This window comes from Culex quinquefasciatus, chromosome 1 (genome assembly GCF_015732765.1).
Source record: "Culex quinquefasciatus strain JHB chromosome 1, VPISU_Cqui_1.0_pri_paternal, whole genome shotgun sequence".
NCBI lineage: Eukaryota > Metazoa > Arthropoda > Insecta > Diptera > Culicidae > Culex > Culex quinquefasciatus.
This window is the reverse complement of record NC_051861.1, coordinates 108,193,155-108,212,259: the sequence shown is the minus strand read 5'-3', so window position 1 is coordinate 108,212,259 and position 19,105 is coordinate 108,193,155. Positions and strand designations below refer to the sequence as shown.

General features: G+C 36.7%; 1 protein-coding gene across 4 annotated transcripts in view; it reads right to left on the bottom strand.

Moving 5' to 3' along the window:
• LOC119765131 (paired box protein 6 homolog) overlaps positions 1–15,586 on the bottom strand; it is a 43,678-nt gene extending 28,092 nt beyond the window's left edge. For 3 of the 4 annotated variants that reach the window (XM_038248316.1, XM_038248311.1, XM_038248320.1), the window contains exon 1: positions 14,615–15,586. The gene's annotated coding sequence lies outside the window, so the exon portion shown is untranslated. The remainder of the gene's footprint in view (positions 1–14,614) is intronic. The other variant, XM_038248323.1, reaches the window with a different exon arrangement.
• Positions 15,587–19,105: the final 3,519 nt, after the last annotated feature.

Sequence of the window (19,105 nt, the reverse complement as noted above, 5' to 3'; positions counted from 1 at the left end):
ATCAAGAATTTCACACTGTTCGCGGACTCAGGGTTGCGAATGAGCGAGCGAGCCAGAATCCGTGCTCGCTCATTCATGAGCATGAGGACTTAACAGGTAGCTCGTGCTCGCTCATGCTCAACGCATGCACTCGCGCTCATAAGCAAATCAGGTAGATTTTTAGTATTGTTTATGAATCTGGCACAGGCCAATTGGATTGCCACTTTTGAGGATAATTTCATCGCGAAAAAGGGTCATGAACTCATCAAAGTTGCATTGGTAATTTAATTTTGGTTCACTTTCACGTGTCACTCTATTAACAACTTTTTTTTTATTAATCGAATTATTTCGACACAGTAAAAAGTGTTCATTTGGAAGTTGTAATTTTGTAAGGTTGAATATTACCTCTTGAATGTTATAATTTACTAATAGACTAATAGACTAATAGACTGAAAAAGTTGCATTACACCAGAAAAGTGGCAAAATTACACATATTCAGAAGTAAAATTACGCATTTTTCTAACATAAAAGGCGTACTTCCCAGATGTAATATTTCTATGGTTTTTTTTTACTGTATACAGATCTTAATGTAACACTTTAACTCCTTAACTCTGACTCCAAAACAAGTTTCAAAACAAAAAATATGACAAATAACTTCATCCAATATTATTAAGATTAGCCTATTCAAGCCTCCATTAAAAAAAAATAACCTCGAAGCTCTGCTGAAAAAAAAAATTATTATCGTTTACCCGTTACAGGTAAAAATATACCGCTCATTTTGCTCAATGGGCAAAAACGAGCGCGAGCAATGAGCATTTTCGCTCATAAAATAAATGAGCAAACACGAGCACGAGCAAACGTGAGCTAGCTCGCGTCGCGCTCCTCCTCACGAATGAGCGAAAAATGCTCGCTCATGAGCGGATGAGCGCTCAAAATCGCAACACTGCCGACGGTCATCAAATTTCACTAATTTTATATTAGTAATTGAACAAGGGTATTTTCACTCGCTTAATTCTATAGTAGATCTTTGAATTATTTTTATTCCTGTTTGAGTTTGAAAAAATATTTAAGACAAATCGTTACAGTTTCACACAAACATAAAATTTCACGGGATTTCGCGGAAAAGACAAATTTCGTGGATTTCACGTTGTCCGCGGAATCGTGAAATTTCACTAACCCTATATCACCCAGCTAAACACCAGAAAATTTCGACAGGGGCTACTCACAAATACTAACGCATGGGCTAGTTTCAGACAGGGGCTACTCACGAGTACAACTGCGTGGGCTAGTAAAGTTTTGGTGAAGGACGAGTCTACTGTCACTTTGTGCTGGCACCAACCCCTTTGGCCATGACACATTTTTGTTGGTTAAGTTGGTACCACTACGTTATTTTGACATTTCGGGCGTGCACCATTCGTAACGTCATCTTCGCTTAAAAATCTGGATGGCAAAATTTACTTTTACGGATTTCATTGTTTTGTTTAAAGTGAAACCAAAATAGATTGCAAATTGTTTGTTTATCAAAAAACGCAATCGAACGAAGAACCGGTCTACATTATATCGCCAAAAATAACTGTTTGGAAAAGAACTTTTCAGCATCCATTTCAGTGCTGGAGAGTTCACTTTTTCGATACTGTGTTGAAGTTTGACACTAATCGTGACGGCAGAAACCATTCTAGCAAGGAAATCAAACGTTTTACTGAAAAAATCAACTTCAAACGGTGTTTTCCGGAATTGCAAAACATGACTTTGAAAGGTTGAAATTTGAGAAAAGATGCACTATTTTGGTTGTTATGTGTCTGTTTTATTTGAAACCAATCAAAAACATCCAAATATTGTGCAGTTGTTGTTGTTGTTGTTAATTCATTTATTTCTGTGCAGTAACAAGGTTAAAACAGTTGTCTAAATTCGCCCCATGTGTGCCGATTCACCCCATATGACGGTACTTAAATTTTACCAAAATCGGGACACTGAACTCGAATTTGATGTCAAAAGTAAGGAAATAAAAAATAAGAATATTTTTTTTATTTATGAGTCGATTATCCGAAATGCCACAGCCACTTTCAGCTAACCTAAACTTCTCTTAATCAAGGCATCAGATAATCGAGTCTGGACTGTATATAAAATTTAGGACACATTTGGGCATAAAAATGGATGGATAAAGTCTGGAGTTTTTTTTGAAAAGGTCCAAAAAACCAAATTTTCAGCTTTTGCTTTTTAGGTGTTTTTGAAACCGCCTTAAGTCAGGGGTATTAAAAAACACCCAAAAAGCAAATACTAAAAATTTGGTTTATTGGACCTTTTCAAAAAAAACTCCAGAAGTGTCCTAAAAATCGAACAACTTAACTTAATATCGATCTGCGAAGGTATAGAACTGCTCTAAGTTATAACAAATAAAACAAAACTAAAGCAAAAAATTAAAAAAATCAATTTTCGTTTCATAAGTCACGTTTGAAAAAAAAAAGCTAAAAAAATATGGAACAAAATCAACAATAGTTGTCAGTTCCCTTTGAATTAATTCTCGGAACGTGAGAAACGATGCGAAATATTTTGCAACCCCGTTTTGCTTCGTGCGTGTCATTTGTAAACAAAACAAAGAGCACGTTCATAACATATTGTTATTAAATGTCATTTCTAAGACCTTTTCCAATATGGCTACCTCACAGTTATCTTAGGTCATAAAATTCATTCAACTAGACTCTTCTCGCTCCAAACCGTCCATCATCCAACCGTAGGAGTGTTTGCCCCCAAAAATAACTTCGAAAAGTAACTAATAAATACGCGCACAGTCCGGCCCACCTACCGCACCTCGATAAGGCCACTTTTAATGATCCAATGTCCAAATTTTGACCACTCAACCGGCGGCGGCGGCACTTCGCGACTCAGCTTCGCGGGGGTGACATAACCTCAAAATAGAAAAAAAAACTCCGCGCACCAATTCATAACACGCAAAAATGGCTAGGAAACGGCGTTCATATCGGTCCGAGATTGAACACTTTTCCCCGCCGCCGCGTGGTGTATGTTATATTAGCGATGTTTACACGCCGCTTCGCGGCGGCACGCATGAAACGCACGGGGAACGGAAACGCGCGCGTTTCTGCGTTTATGGCGCGATGAGTTCGGAACAGTTTCGCCTACTACGACCGATTTGCATACTACGTTAGTGAAAACGGTTTCGAAAGGGGGCGATTAGTGTGGTTATCTTGGTTTACTTTGTCAAATTTGACATTTGATGGCCCATGCAGCAACGCTTTTGGCGAGAAATCAAAATTTGACTGCGTGTTGGCAGCGTGTAACGCACAAATTTGTAGCGTCGTAGCAAAAAAATGGTACTAAATGAGTACTAAATACTGTCAGCATGACATACGAACAAAAGGTGCAACGCACCTCACGCCTACTCGGTCTTCTTTACAATGTGTCACGCGATCTCTGGCGGAAAGAAATGCTCCAAATCACTTGAGGCGTTTGTCATTGTTGTGCCGGCGAACAATGCGCCAAACGCCTTCCTCTTTGTCAGACATTGTCGGACGCGATTGTTTACAAACTCGCGTGACGCGCTCGTTGACAATCGATCCTGCAAACGTCAAATCAATCAACGCGTGCGCGCTCGGAACAACGCGATCGATTGTTCTCGTACGGCGAGTTGTCGAACTTCAATTAACATTCCGTCGAGGGCTTTGCTTTGGTTTGCGTTGCTTTTGTCTTGGGGTGCGTGTGCGTTTGTCACACCATCACAAGTCTTTTGAACGGTACGTCAATGTTCGTCGCTATCGCGGTCGACGACGTTGCGTTTTTTTGTTGGGATGAAGATCCCAGTCTTCACTGGAATGTTAATTGTTTTCGGCAATTAGATTTTGGTTTGATTTTCGTTTCGTGTGCGGTATTTTTTGTTATTTGAGAAAAATCGAACATTGTTTTCAAATGGTCGGTAACGTCACGTTGGAAAAAAGTATTCTGAAAAAAAATCACATGTAGATTTATCCGTAATTATGTTCCATGTTCCTCTTAAATACAAAAAATGCTTTGAGTTAAGAGCTCATGAACACTCAAAACCTTTTACAATTTGAAAACCAACCCGAGATCTGGTTAAGGAGCATTCATTCAAGTTTGTTTAGGATATTATGGAATTATGCACTTTTCACATTTTGTTTGTGAAACATCACAAAATTTAAGGTACCCGCCATTTTTCCGATTTTGATTTCATGACAAAATTTGTGACTTCATTATTTTAGTCAAAAATTTTGATTTGGTTTTTTCTTTTGCAACCCTTTTGATATGTAGATATAAAGAGCATTAAGCAAATTATCAACCTTTTCAACAAGAGCAACTCTCCCAGAAATCAGCCTTTTTAATATTTTTTTTCCTTAAACTTGGTAAGGGTACCGTCTTCTATGATCAAAGCAACCATATTTTGCTACAAATTTGACAGCTGCCCAGACAAAAATGGTATCTAAATATTCCAAAATTCATATCTTGAGCTTGAGCATGGAATTTCTTGGTGTGTTCGGCAAAGTTTTTTAGGATTTAGGAGATAACAATTCGGGAAAACAGTTTGAAACAAATTACTCTCCTTTTAATTAACATATATTTGCGAATTTCCACCAAATCATCATCTTTAAAATATATTTGTTTGATAAGTTAAGTTTGAAAGGACAAAAAAAAAGCTTTTGACTAGAGGGTGACGAGCGGGAATTCCCGGGAAAAATTTCCCGGGAAATCGACCATTTTTGAACTTCTCGATTCCCGGGAAATTTGGTCGAGACTCCCGGGAAATTTTAATTTTATAAATATTGAAACAAAATTATATAAACTAATCAGAAAATGTTTGTAAAATTCGAAATTATTTAGAACATTGCATGTTCAACGTAAGATGTCCAAGTTCGAATAAACCATATGCATCTCTTAATTTTAACTTAATCAAAAACTCCAATAACTATAGTTGAGAGAACCCAAAATAATGTGGACCCCAAAACATACCTTAAAGCATACTTAGCAGTTTTACATTTAATGTATTGTTTATTTATTTATTTATTATTTTTAAGAGGGAAAAAGCCTTTTCAAGATAAGTATAATTTCCATATCTTCTTCAAGCATAGCAATCCACATAATCTAGTTATTTAAATTCTTAGTAAGGTAATTTCATTTTTTGATGTCAACAAGTCATTATGTGTTTCGCTTCAACCTCAATATAAAATTATATTTTGGAAGAAAAATCTTATGGCAATCTTTATAAAGCTGAGGTCTGCCAAATATGAACAATGGGGTTTTCCTGATTACTATTTCTTCAATGAATATTAACAGTTGACCTTGAAAAGGAAAAAAAAACAACTTTAAATTGTTGTTTTGAGTGGTTATTTATCATATGGCAAAAGTCCCGATACTGGGAAATTATACATTAGCTAATTTTAACTTGACAACTTTTGAAAAATCATTCAGTGCGAATTAAGATTCGTAATCATTTTAAAATACAATTTTGATTCTCAAAAAGCTCAAGAAACGATCTTGTGTTTGCAGATTCACAAAAAAATAGAATGGTAGATCATTGTTCCAAAACAAAAAAAATGAGTCGTTTCATTGAATAAGTATGAATGAATTTTAACTGAATGCATTGAAAAGAAACACATTTATAACTTTTTTAATATACATTATTGACACTATTGGCATATTAAAAAAAAACTCCCGGGTCCCGGGAATTCCCGGGAAATTGCCGAATTCAACTCTCGATTCCCGGGAAATTGAAAATCTCGAGAATCGTCACCCTCTACTTTTGACCTACGGCCAGAAATATAGAACGATTTGTTTTCAAATTGTCACTCAAAAACTCTGACATTGTCAGATTTATCTGGCAACCTAGAAGCCCTGCCTACGATCAAACACAAAAAGGTTGGCAATGTTGCTAATTTATTTTAAAAAATATATTTTATTGAAAACTAAAAAACGGACGAAATTTTTTTCAAAAAGTGAAAAAATCGGATTTGAAATCGACAGTACTTTCAAAATTGATCAACTTTTGGTGTTTTTTTTTTGTTCTAGAAACTTTTGGATTGAACCTCTAGTTGCTGAAATTTAGCCACGAAAAGAAAACGAAAAAGTAAACATTGTGTCTTTTGTTTATCACCCAAATAAATATTTCAAATGCCGATGCATCAGCAATTGGGTCCTAAAATGAAGCTTAGATTGGTGATATTATTGTTTACAGCGATAAAGATTCTTTTTCTGAGTACAATGACCTTTTGTACGAACACAAAGAGTTTAAAATGGATTTTAAAATCAATTTTGAAAAATTAACCTCGCGATCCTTCTTGACAGAAAAGCTCCTACTTGACAGCTCGTTCCAAGGGGACCATAGTTGATCCATCGAAAAAATGTTGTCTTGTCAAAAAAAAAATTTGCATTAAAATGAAAAAAAACAGTGATCAGAAATGGTTTTTAATCGTGTTTTTACCGTTGTACATAAAAATTGACATAGGGCTTTAGTACCCAATTATCGATCCGATTTTCGAAACATTTTCAGAGTCAGGCCCTATTTCAATTTGTATGTACCTACAACGGTTAAAACACGATTACACAGTAAAATCAATTGTGTAAATTTGGAAACTAAACATTTTCAGAGGTTGTTCCGGTGATTTAAAGCCACTCTCCCGTCTGGCGGTCTGGCAACCCTGCGCATGTTGACAGTTTGCGCGCAGTAGGCAAATCACGTGTATTATTGTTTCACGTCTCAAACGGAACGGACACAAATAAACAAATAGTTAAGTTTAGTTTGTAAACGCGGTCTTTATTTCCTCCGGGATCTCTCGCGTTCCGTCGGCCCAGTCCAAGGTCGAAACAGAGGTAAAATTACACATTCTTTCTGACATAAAAGTTATACCCCTTCCCAGATGTAATATTACCATGATTTTGCTTACTGTGAAACAACATTTTACGATGAATCAACTATGGTCCTTTTGGAACGAGCTGTCAAGTAGGATGCTTTCTGTCAAGAAGTGCCACGAAGTTCATTTGTGAAAATAAATTGAATATAAATCAATTTAAAATCATTTGCAGAAAATAGGGACAAATACCCTAAGACCGTATCTGTAAATAAGGGCCGCGATTTTTTTTTTTCAAAATTGATTTAAAATTCCATTTTAATTCTTTTGCGGTCGTACAATGGGGCACTGTGCTCAGAAAAATAAGCTTTATCGTTGTGAACAATAATATCACAAATCTAAGCTTATTTTTAGGACCCAATTAAGATGTAAAAGAGGTAAACATATTGAATAAATAATCGAAGGTCGAAATTTTAGAGAATTGCCCACAATAAAAAAAAATGACTTCAAATCCCAAGAAAAGAAGCAACCTAATAGCAAAAATTTCATACATTCTTAAATGGGGAAAAATCAATTCATGTAAAACAGCGCAAAAGCATGGATTTAAATTCCCAAAAATAAGACCTACAACTACTCACGAAGACCAAGTGACTAGCAGCACCTATCTAGCTAGCGAAAATCAAGTCGTTCCACCAATCTGGTAGCTGCACACAAGAAGTCGTCACACGTCTTTGAAAAGGAAAAAAAAAACAAACAATCACAATCATTATTCTCGAAATCGCAGTAAAATTTTATCACCAATTAATTTTCCCCTCCATCTTGTGGCTGTCGCCGAGGGTCAGGAAAATCTCTGCGCACAGCTTGGACGACGCGACGTTGAAGAGTTTGGGACCCAACTGAAAGAGGTCCATTGTTGGTTCGGTTGGTCTTTCGGGCCAGCGCCACCGTCCAAGAACGTCGGCATGGGAAAAACCGATCCAACATCACACACCGAAAAAGTAAAGAACTTTATCTGGCGCTGCGACGTCGTTTCTCACTGCCTTAGAAATGCGTGCGTCGAGTGGTTCGGGGTTCGCGCCCTTGACTTGAACCAAACTTGAATCTTTTTTTTTCTGGGTGAGATTGGAGGCCCTCGGGGGACAACCGAGACGATTTTCAAGAACTGTACGAGAAAATTGTTCTCAAATTGGGCGTGCGCGCAGAAAGTCGTGATTTGGTGTGTGAGGCTAATTGTGGGAAACGTATATAGATTGACATCCCAAATTGGGAAATTGGTGTGAAAACGAGTTGCTGGAGGAGAGAAAGAGGTGTTTTGCATTTCATGTTTGGAAAACCAGAAAAAGACCTATGGGAATGTCCGCTCAATGGAAAATAAAAAAACTGCGAAAAGCTAAAGAATCCAATATTTAAATAATTTTTTGAAATTCCGTCATGAAACTACTTACTTTTCCTGTCATTCTTGAACGACGAAATAGCCTACTTTTCTGTACCAAAAATAACAGAATCGAATAGCAACACTTTTCAAAATAAATGCTGAAAAGTTCTACTTTTGAGCACTCAAATGGGTGCTGAAAAGTTGAACTTTTCAGCACTTGTTTCAAAAAATAACACTTTTCAATTTTTTTTATTTAAACGATTTATTGACAAAATACATGAAAATTTGACATAAAATTTCACTCAGTGTGTGTTTTTTGGAATTGCAAAACTTGATTTTTTCAGCACTCTTCGTATTTATCCCACTCGGTGAACCTCGTTGGATAAATGTACGACTCGTGCTGAAAAATCCTTTTTTTGCAACTTGTTGCATAAACTACTATTTTTTTAAAAAAAAAAGGGTACTGTCATTTGAGCGAACCTGTTTTAGCAGGGGGATTCTAAAGACCGCCATCTTGGGTGATTGAGATTGATAACGCGCGCAAACTGCGCACAGTGAAAACAAAAATATTTTTTTTAATAATTCAATTTTTGTTATAAGAGTTATAAAGGTCCCATTATGCAAGGGTGATTTTCTCTAAATTAATTACTCCAAAGTGTTGAGTTTGACGGTCCGAAACGTTCTGATTTTATTGTCGTCGAAAAGTCCCCCAGAACCTCACACATGAGGTACTGCGGTTTTGCTTAGTGAGCATTAATCGGGTTACTTGCTTGAAACGCGGCGAGGTAAACGAAGTTTAGCTTTGTTCGCAGTTTGGGTTACTGTTGTCGGGTATGCTGACGATGTTGGTGGCGTCGATCAATTATACGGAAAGCAATTTCCGTAACTGCTCCCTCACCAAGAAAGGATCGTCTCGATCCGTATCGACTGCACAGAAATTTTCCATCGGAAAGAACTACCAAACAGGTCACTCAGCGAGTTTGAAATATCAGAAGCTTCTTTGGTGATGTTTGAAACATTATAGTTGTTGCTGTTTTGTAATTAAGTGTTACAAATATTTGTAATCAAAGATTACGTAATCCTTAATTACATCTTCGTTTGTTACATTTCTGTAACTCTGAATTACAAATTGAGACCTGTAATTAGCTATTACAAACAAACTATCATTTCATTGTAATGTTTCCTCATAACAATTTCAAACACACTCGATTAACTGAATTTTTTTTTGCTACATAATTTTGAAATAGATTTCTTTGATTTTTTTTTTCACTCACACACCTACCAAAAAAATAAATTTTGAATTTTGCTTTTTCTTCTTTCTGTCAAATTAGTTAATTTTGTCATGCATAATTACTTAAATGATTTTCGAAATGCTGATTTTGTTTTCATTCACAAACACTCACTTAACTTAACAAATTTGGAAAAGTATTTTTGAATTTTGAATTTAGATTTTTTTTCGCTTTAAATTTTGTTGTTTGTTGAAAATCCGGGTAACGCTGTTCCTTTGTCCTCCTCGTCGAAGGTGTTGAAATCCATGTCGTGCTGCGCTCCTGAACTCGGATCTGAGTTTTTCGCGATGTGCACACGATGGTATCACGCCTCTTGCCGAAGTATCCAGCGGATAACGTTGGTTCATCTTCTTCGGTCGGTGGCTGCTTCACCAGGTAATTTCCTTGGCTGCTTCACTCCTGATCTCCAGAGCCGTTGGTGACGAATTTCTGCTGAATGAACAACTGCCGTGTTTTTCGCATTAACTTGCACTTTCGGTCTCATTACCGAGATTTTCGCGAACGACCACTTCAATCACTGGGCACAGCCACCTTCCGGCGAAGACTCGACTGCGCCAGTTATAAAGGTCCCATTATGCAAGGGTGATTTTCTCTAAATTAATTACTCCAAAGTGTTGAGTTTGACGGTCCGAAACGTTCTGATTTTATTGTCGTCGAAAAGTCCCCCAGAACCTCACACATGAGGTACTGCGGTTTTGCTTAGTGAGCATTAATCGAGTTACTTGCTTGAAACGCGGCGAGGTAAACGAAGTTTAGCTTTGTTCGCAGTTTGGGTTACTGTTGTCGGGTATGCTGACGATGTTGGTGGCGTCGATCAATTATACGGAAAGCAATTTCCGTAACTTAAGAATTACTGAAGTAAAAGTCAAATTACACAGTAGTTAAGTTAAACGTTTCATGTGATAAAAGTACAAATTTAAATGAGTTCATCGGCCCGATGTGTGCTTAATAAACCCAACTTTGGTAGTTTATTTTGCAAATAAATTGATAAAAATCACAACACAAACATACACTTACTTTTAAACGTTCATTGCTGTAAAATTTTACATAAAAACAATGATTACTTTATTTCCATTTTATGCCTGCAGTTTTTGTACATTTTTTACAGTGCGCAGTTGCTTTGTTTTGGTTCCGTAACGAACAGCTGTTCTTTTGTGCTGGAGCCGAAGTTGACATTTCCCTTTTGTTCTGGTGCCGAAGTTGACAGCTTGTGTTGGCTACGGGCGAGCTGCCTGTAGTGAGATATAGATGTCGCCTCCTGTGTTTTAGCCATGCTTTAGCACAGTATTTTGATTTTTTGGCCTTCCCCACCTTACTGAGGAAAGGCTAAAAAATCACTCACAAATTGAACTTCGTAATGTGATCTTGTAGACTCACCTTCACGTATACATATCGACTCAAAATCAATTTCGAGCAAATGTCTGTGTGTGTGTGTGTGTGTGTGTGTGTGTGTGTGATGTTGATAAAAACATGGTCACTGGATTTCTCGTCACTGGCTGAACCGATTTTGTCCGTTTGGGAATCATTCGATCCGCCTTGGGGTTCCATAAGTAGCCATTAAAAAAATAAAGTTTAGTTAAGTAGGTACTTCAAAAGTTATGCTAAAAACGATTTTGACCTTTCCAACGAGTCCAGAAAATTGATGATCTGACCACCCTATCAATAATTATAAGCACTTAAGTGTAATTTATACACTATCATGCGACCAATTTTTGGATGGACACTCAAAAGATGTTTGCAATGAGCCCACACAATTTAAGATCTAACAACGCTGCCACATAGAAATTAGTAATGAAGATCGATTGTTTAAAAACATGTAAAAAAGGAATTATGCTATTTTGACTAAATGTCAGAAAGGCACCAACCAGACACAAACAAAAACAAAATTGTTGTATTGATTTGTATGATTCAATCTCACTCTCAGACCCAATGTAACCCCTAAAGAAGGTAACTCAACACATTGGCAACCTTAAGATGTAATCATTTCCTGATATGTATCGGTCATAACTAGAAACAATGTTAAATTACAATGTGGGATATAAGAAAAGGATTAAAATGTAGTGAAAATTTGATTTTTGAAAGAAAAAGTGAAGTTTTGAAGCATTGTCATCTTCTGGAAAGTTATTGTTGCAAATGAAAAGGGAAAACCTTAGGCTTGGTGAACTTTTGGAGTGCTAAAAACAACCATTTTCGTTTTTTTTAAATTGATTTTGGCCTTAAAGGTGCACATCAACCAGAGCTCTTTCACCTACATTTTTATTACAGACATTTTAGTATCTTCATAACTACGGGAACTATCGATATATTTTTTTCCAATCCCCTAATGTACTGTCACTCACTGTCTACAAAATAATTTATTTCAAAGTTTGACTATTTTTACAATCAGATTGTTGCAGGATTGGGACCGTAAGTTTGACAATTTCCTTGGTTGCTGTGCACCCTTAAGGGTCAAGTTACAGCAATTTTAAGGTAACAAAGATGCAAACTTAAAACTCAAACTTCTAAAAAATTAATTTTATTTTAAGCTCGAGATATTTTCTTTTGAAAATATCTATGTCCAAGAGAAATGTGTGTGGGACCACCCTAACGTAATTCGAAAATGAAAATTTGGAATTACTTGTCATGGTTTCAAAATTCCAATGAAAAAAAAGTGTTATAAATTATTCACCAGTACAATTGTTTTACAATCATTCATTTAAAAAAAATTTGCAAAAAAATTGTTTTGCGAACTTCAAATTATGTTTTAACAGCATCAATCATGCTTAAGGGCAGGGTTACCAGGTCTGAAGAGTAAAAAATCTGGGAAAAATCTGGCAAGCCACTTTTCTCAAAGTAATAAGTAATTTTTTGTTCAAAAACTGTGTATTTTCATTTTTTATACATTATAGCTTCACAAAATAAACAAAATACGTCAATAAAACAATGTGAGTAAGAAATAGATTTTTTTTCTAATTGACGCTCAAAAAATCTGGCAATGCCAGATTTATCTGGCAACCTGGCACCCCTGCTTAAGGTGTTACATACATGTAGAAAATCATAAAATTTCATGTTTCAGAAAATTTATTCAATCCACTTAAAATATGATTTTCAATCAATCCTGAAAGTTTCATGAACACCCAAAATTCAGAGTCGAGATAATCGTTCTCTCAAAATTTATTGAGGGCTCAGTGCCAAAATCGATAGAATAATGGTACCAACTCACACCATCATAACAAATGAGTTCATTCGTTAGTTGAATCAATAAATCTCCAACAAGTGTCATACATCGACTCCTGACTTCTCCTTGGTCACCAAGTTGTGGTGGCCGAGGCAGCTTAGTCATTGAATTGGTTTGTCAAAGGTCTCTGGTTCGATTCCCGTTGTCGACACTTTTGGTTTTTTGTTTGACGGATGAACTTTTTTTGCAAATGAACCTCGAGAGAATAGTTCTATCGCCCATCTCGAGCTGTGTTCTCTGCGTCCGTGAATGGTACCACTATTCTCTCGACTCGAGACCATCATTCTCTCGGACTAGCGCTGCCAGTTTTGGGTGAAGATATTCGATGATTAAACTGAGTAAGAGATGATTTACGCTCAAAATTTTGCCATGCGCAAAGCGAACTGTCAAACTTTGTGAGCGTTTTTCTCTAAACGCCGAGTTGATTTACGGGTGCCATGATATCTCGAGATGGGATGGACCAAACTGGCTGAAATTTGAGGTGAAGACTTGCAAGACATATTTCGTGTGCATGACGAAGCCCGATTTGGAAATATTGCATTTTAAAAAAATAAAAAATTAAAAACTGACGATTTTTGATATGAAAAACACAGAAATATTTTTATCTTTTTTTCAAATATATATTTTTTTTTTTGAAAATCGGGCTTCGTCGTGCACACAGGACCGGTTTAACGAGGCTTCACCAAAATTTTGAGCCGATTTGGTCAAAGCAGTGTTGAGATATCGTGGCACCCGTTTTTTGAAACTGCTAACTTCAAATATCTATATCTCGGCAATTATACAACCAAATGTCTTCAAAATTATTTTGATAATAGTTGAAAATATTTATTTTAATGCCCTTAAAACAGATTTAAAAAAAAGTTTAAGTGTGTGCTCAAACTAACCTCTGAAATTTTTGCCGATTTACATGTATGTAACCCCTTAAATTGATTTTAGTTGATTGCACGTCTTATTTCATTGAAACTTTGAAGTTTAAAAAAAATTGCCCCCTGATTTTTCAAGCCAATAAACTTTGAAAAATATTTGCAAAGATATTAGGATCGAGTTCTTAACCTGCCAAACAAACGAGGAGTTGCCCTATCTAAATACAAGTCTAGAGTTGTTATTAGTGATTTGTTTTTTTTTTATTGATTACGATAGCCTGTTAGCATAAACTGTGCACCAGGTCAAGGATTTAGTTAGTTTAGTTCAACATCTATTGAAGATTTTCAAATAAATTTTCAGGTATAGATTTTCATATAAATCGAGAAAATTATCAATTACAGTCCAGACTTGGTTATCCGAAGTTTTCATTATCCTTAGTTCGATAAACCAAAAAAATTGTGTGGGACTTAAATATTTGTTTTTTTTTTACTTTTTGTATTTTTAGCATAAAATTTTATTTCAGCTACCCAATTTTAGTCAAAATTGAACGGTTGATTGCAGAGGTGGGCAAAAAAGAGCGAGCCGCTCAAAGAGCCGGTTCATTGAAAAGAACGAACGAACCATGGCTCACAAAAAAAGAACCGCGCTAAATGATTTCCTAAACAAAACAAAAAAAAATCATTTTAATTTCAATGTGAAGTAGCTTAGAAAATCAAATAATTCTTAAAAATAACCTTTTAATTCATATTTTGGAAAAGAGCGAAAGAGCCGTTCAAATGAGAGGCTCTTTTTAATGAGCGAACGAAAATGAGCGGCTCCTTAAAAAGAACGGCTTTGCCCACCTCTAGTTGATAACCAATTAAATTAACATCATTGAATAGGTTGAAAAATTGTTGAAATTAATATTTTTCGAGACAAGAATTAAGTGATCTATTATTTAATATGATAAATATGCCATATTTGTTAGAAATCTTTTCATTAGATAAAACATGAATCATCATTGTGCTGGAAAGATTTAAAAATATAACTTTGGCTTGTACTTCATCATTCAAATATTTAAACTTCGACGAATACTTACATCAAATAATCTTTCTGCAAATCTGCTCTTGCCAATCTAGATGCTGCCTGATTCCGATGACTCCGATTAAAGTTGTTGTTGTCCAAACAATTCGCTCTCGAAACCAACTCCCCAAATCAGCTTTCCAAACTTAGTACAGCTCCAATCTTCCTTCAAAAATCACACGTCCACCATCCAAAATAACATTCAACATTCAGCAGTTATCACCGCAAACACACATTGGATATCTCGACGGCGGCATCGACAATTTTTCTCCACCTACACTCTCAATCTCAAATCACATTGGATCATCATTCGCTCATTCACTGCTGCTGCTGCTGCTGCTGTTTTCTCCACCAATTTTCAGCCACCAAAATTACACCCAAATTTTGCTTGAATAACACACACAGGTCGCCCAGGTCTTCGAGAAAAAAAAAACTTTCAAAATTCAACTTTTTCTCGGTGAGCAATTAAACGCTACTTTTGTTGTGGTGTGTTGTCTCTTTGGATTCACTTCTCCTCTTTCACCAAGTGCATCTTCATCAACCAACTCAACTCGACGTAGATTCCTCTAGCGGGTGTTACACGCCGAGGTTACCACGTAATGACCACCCCACAGAGACGCTGCTTCTTCTTCTTCTTCACCTCATCTCAGCTCAAGTTTCCGTGCAGCAGCCTCTTCATCAACGCGCAGAGATTTCTTCACTTGATCAGCACCTTGATCGCTCACCAACACAAACTAAAAAGTAGATGCTGGAGAATCAAGTTCCAACTGGAAAAAGCTTCCCGGCCGGTCTCTCGACGACGACACGATACCTTCAGGTGCAGCGAATCCCTTTTTGCTAGGAAACAACTTGAACGAATACGGCGCGACGAACTCTCTCCCGCACACGGAACCAACTCGCGCAAAGAAACCGAACTTCAACCACGGACCCCGCGACCTGCAACGTGACTCGCAAAGGCACCAGCGAGAAATGATGAGCAACAGAAACGGTGGAGTCAGCGCAGGCAACCAACCAACCAACCAACAACATACGGAGTTAACTGAGATCTAACTTTGACGTGAGAGAGAGAGAGAGAGGAGAGAGAACTTGCGCGTGAGCTTGACGAAGAAACGTTGGCCGGCAGTGCGAAACCCGTTTTCTGGTGTTCCTTTTTGCCTTCAATGGATCGTTTGTAGCAAAAGAAAAATACCTCTACACACCGAACTGCTGGACGACCACCAAGGCGAACGCTCGAAAGAAACACGACAGAAGAGCGTTTCAGCACAATTTCTTTGTAAATGACCTACACCGTCGACGTGCCTTACGAGTTGCGTTTCTATGGGGGCTAGATCTTAAAATGCTGAATTGAGTTAGACTGTGTTCAGCAGTTTCTCAAATTGAAAATAACCATTTAAAGAAGGCTGCTTAAAAATTTAGGGACATTTAAAACAAAAATGTACAAACCATTTGTTTTGAGAAAAACAATTTGAAATAATAAGCATCATTTTTAATTCCCTTTACGTTCGATTACAGCTTCTAAAAAGCGTTTTCAACCTATAGACAAATCCAACGAAAGCTCAAAGCTGCTTTTTGATGGTGAGAGATTTGATAGCTCCCATACTAAATGTCTCGATTTTCATCAAATCAAAATCAAACCATCCACATTAACGACCCCCGGGTCTTTTGTGGTCTCTATTGCAAGTTTCTGCTCGAACCTAGGAGTCCGAAGGCTTGAATGGGGAGAGCACCCAAACCTCTTTTTACTCCAAGGAACCTTCCACCCCAGTGTTTGAACTGACGACCTTTGGATTGCGAGTCCAACCGCCGCCAGCGATTCCACCGGAGTAGGCTTGGTTTGGTGTGTTGTTTGTACTTATGGCATGGAGACAACTCCTACACCTGGAATGACTTAACGGCCTAACAACCAAGGCCGGGACCGACATTTTACTTCCTCATCCGATGGAAGGTTGCAGCAGATGGGAATCGAACCCAGAATCATCCGCTTACAAAGCGGACAGCGTAACCATTCGGCCACGCACTGCCACTGTTTCGATTTTCATTCTCTTTGTAAATTTTCTTTTAAAAAAAAATACTTAACATATGAAAACTATATATTTTTCGTGCACAAAATTCCTGCTGAATCGAATGGTTTCTTATCTCGATTGCAAATTTTTCGAACAGTTTTTATTTTAATAACATTTTAGACACATTTTGTACACCTAATCAATCAATACTTTTATCATAAATAATCATTTTATTGCTTAAAAATTTAGTTTTCCTGAGCTCCCATATTCAAATACAAGGAAGCTGTCATTTCTAAGACCACTGACCACCTAGCGGCCATTTCAAACTGGATTCGTCTATATCAAACAAAAATAGTTTAATGGGAAGTGAGAAAGCATGTTTCCATCAAAACTTTTGCAAAACAATTAGTTTTATTAGTGAAAACTTGCAAATTGAACGGAGCATGGAGCATCTCCAAGTATATTCAAAAGCTCAAATATAAAGCTTTCGGAAATTAACCAACACGTTTAAAGTATGTTTTCATAACAGCTGCGTGTTTGTTTGCATCAGATTTGCTATCTCTTTCCAGCACAAGTTTTTTTGTCATGCGACTTTGAGCTGTTTTTTGACTGACCACCCGATATTTCAGCCAACATAGTTCGCAGGGACTCTGACAGCTTGTCATTGTCTGGACACTATGGCGAGGAGTTCTTAATTTTTGAGTTTAAGAATTACACCTACCGTAATCTGGGGTGAACCGGGACTACTGTCTGAATAGGGACAGCAGTTTTTAGAGCACTTAAAGCATTTAAATTTGGAAATGGATGTACACATTTTGTTGGCCTGAGTATGTTCTAACCAAAACCAACCAGAAAAATCAAAATATTGTGCTCCAACATGGTTAAAACTGCTGTCCCCATTCGCCCCATGTGTTCCGATTGACCCCAGTTTACGGTATATATATACTACGCTAAAGTGATTTACATTTAATATTTAATCCAATATGGCGGTGACGAAATATTGAAAAAATAAATTTTATTATTTAACAGACAATCAACTATTCAAATTTGACTAAAATAGGGTAGAAAAACTCGAATTTGATGTTAAAAACAAGAAAAATTAAAAAAACGAAAAAAAATGTTCGTGATTCGATTGTCCAAAGTCCCATGCAAACCTTCGGATAATCGAAACTTCGGATAATCGAGTCTGGACTGTACTTAAAAATTTATTTTTGATAATTGAAAATTTCATTGACGAAAAGTCTCTCATTAAGTTGAACCATCGATAAAATCTTGATTTTACCGTTTACCAAATTAAAAATGTGATAGGAAACAGTTTTTGGTCTGCCTTTTAACAAACAAAAAATGGGCAATAACAATAAGATGGGCTTTGGGAAACAATTGTTTGTCAAAATATATCCAAACACATGAAAAACTTTATGAAATTTTAAGTATTAAATTTTCAAAAAATTAGTCCCTCGAGCCAGGTCGGTCATGGTCAGAATGCCGAGATTTCCAAAACATCTAAAAGTTTTAATTTAAAATTCTTATTGCCTTCCTCACTGAGGCTATAACATCACAAAAAACGTTCGACCTCTAGTGGATATATTTCTAGCAAAACATTGTAATAGGGCCATAGCCGAAGTGTAAACAAAGAGTCTATCCTGCTCCTGTAGTCCAGTAAACATCAACCTATTGTAAAGATACACTTCGGATTCGGCCCTATTACAATGTTTTGCTTGATTTGGAAACGAACTTTAATGAAGCTTTTTTTTTGTTTGCTTTTTGTGTGCATTCAGGCGCAATCAAATACAAACTGAAATCTTTTGGAAACTTTGTTTTGAAGATCATTAGTAATATAGGTGTTTTGAATGTCCTGTTTTTTTTTAAATGGAAAAATATATATAAATTATTCTGAATATATAAAATCGTCTTTTTAGAACGCCGCTGAATTTCTGCTCAACTTGCTGATGTTTTCACCGCGGTACCCACCTAACGCTTCAACGTCCTGTCCGTTGAAGCAAAGAAGAAACTTGAATTTATTTCGCAATAACAACCAAATTATAAACAAGGGTCCTGATTGCTCCAAAAAGACTCATTCACTCACGACCACAAATCTAACACGAATTAAAAACTGCTCTGACCGTTTCCTACCGTTGGTCACTTCCGCACCGTTCGCTCCTGAATACTCTCTCTTTGCTCTCACTCTCACTCCATTCGGGTAGTATTCTCGATTTCATTGGTAAGTTTTCAAACGAGCACTTACAATGAACTCACTTTCATGAGCGATGAACTCCAATGCGTGTAAAAAGTCACAAACAGGAGCAGGAAGTGGGACGCGAATGTCAAGAAAATGAAGGAATTCGACGCGACGAAATGAACATTTCTGGAGTTTTTTTTTGAAAAGGTCCAATAAACCAAATTTCCAGTTTTTGCTTTTTGGGTGTTTTTAAAACCGCCTTGAGTCAGGGGTATTAAAAAACACCCAAAAAGCAAAAACTGAAAATTTGGTTTATTGGACCTTT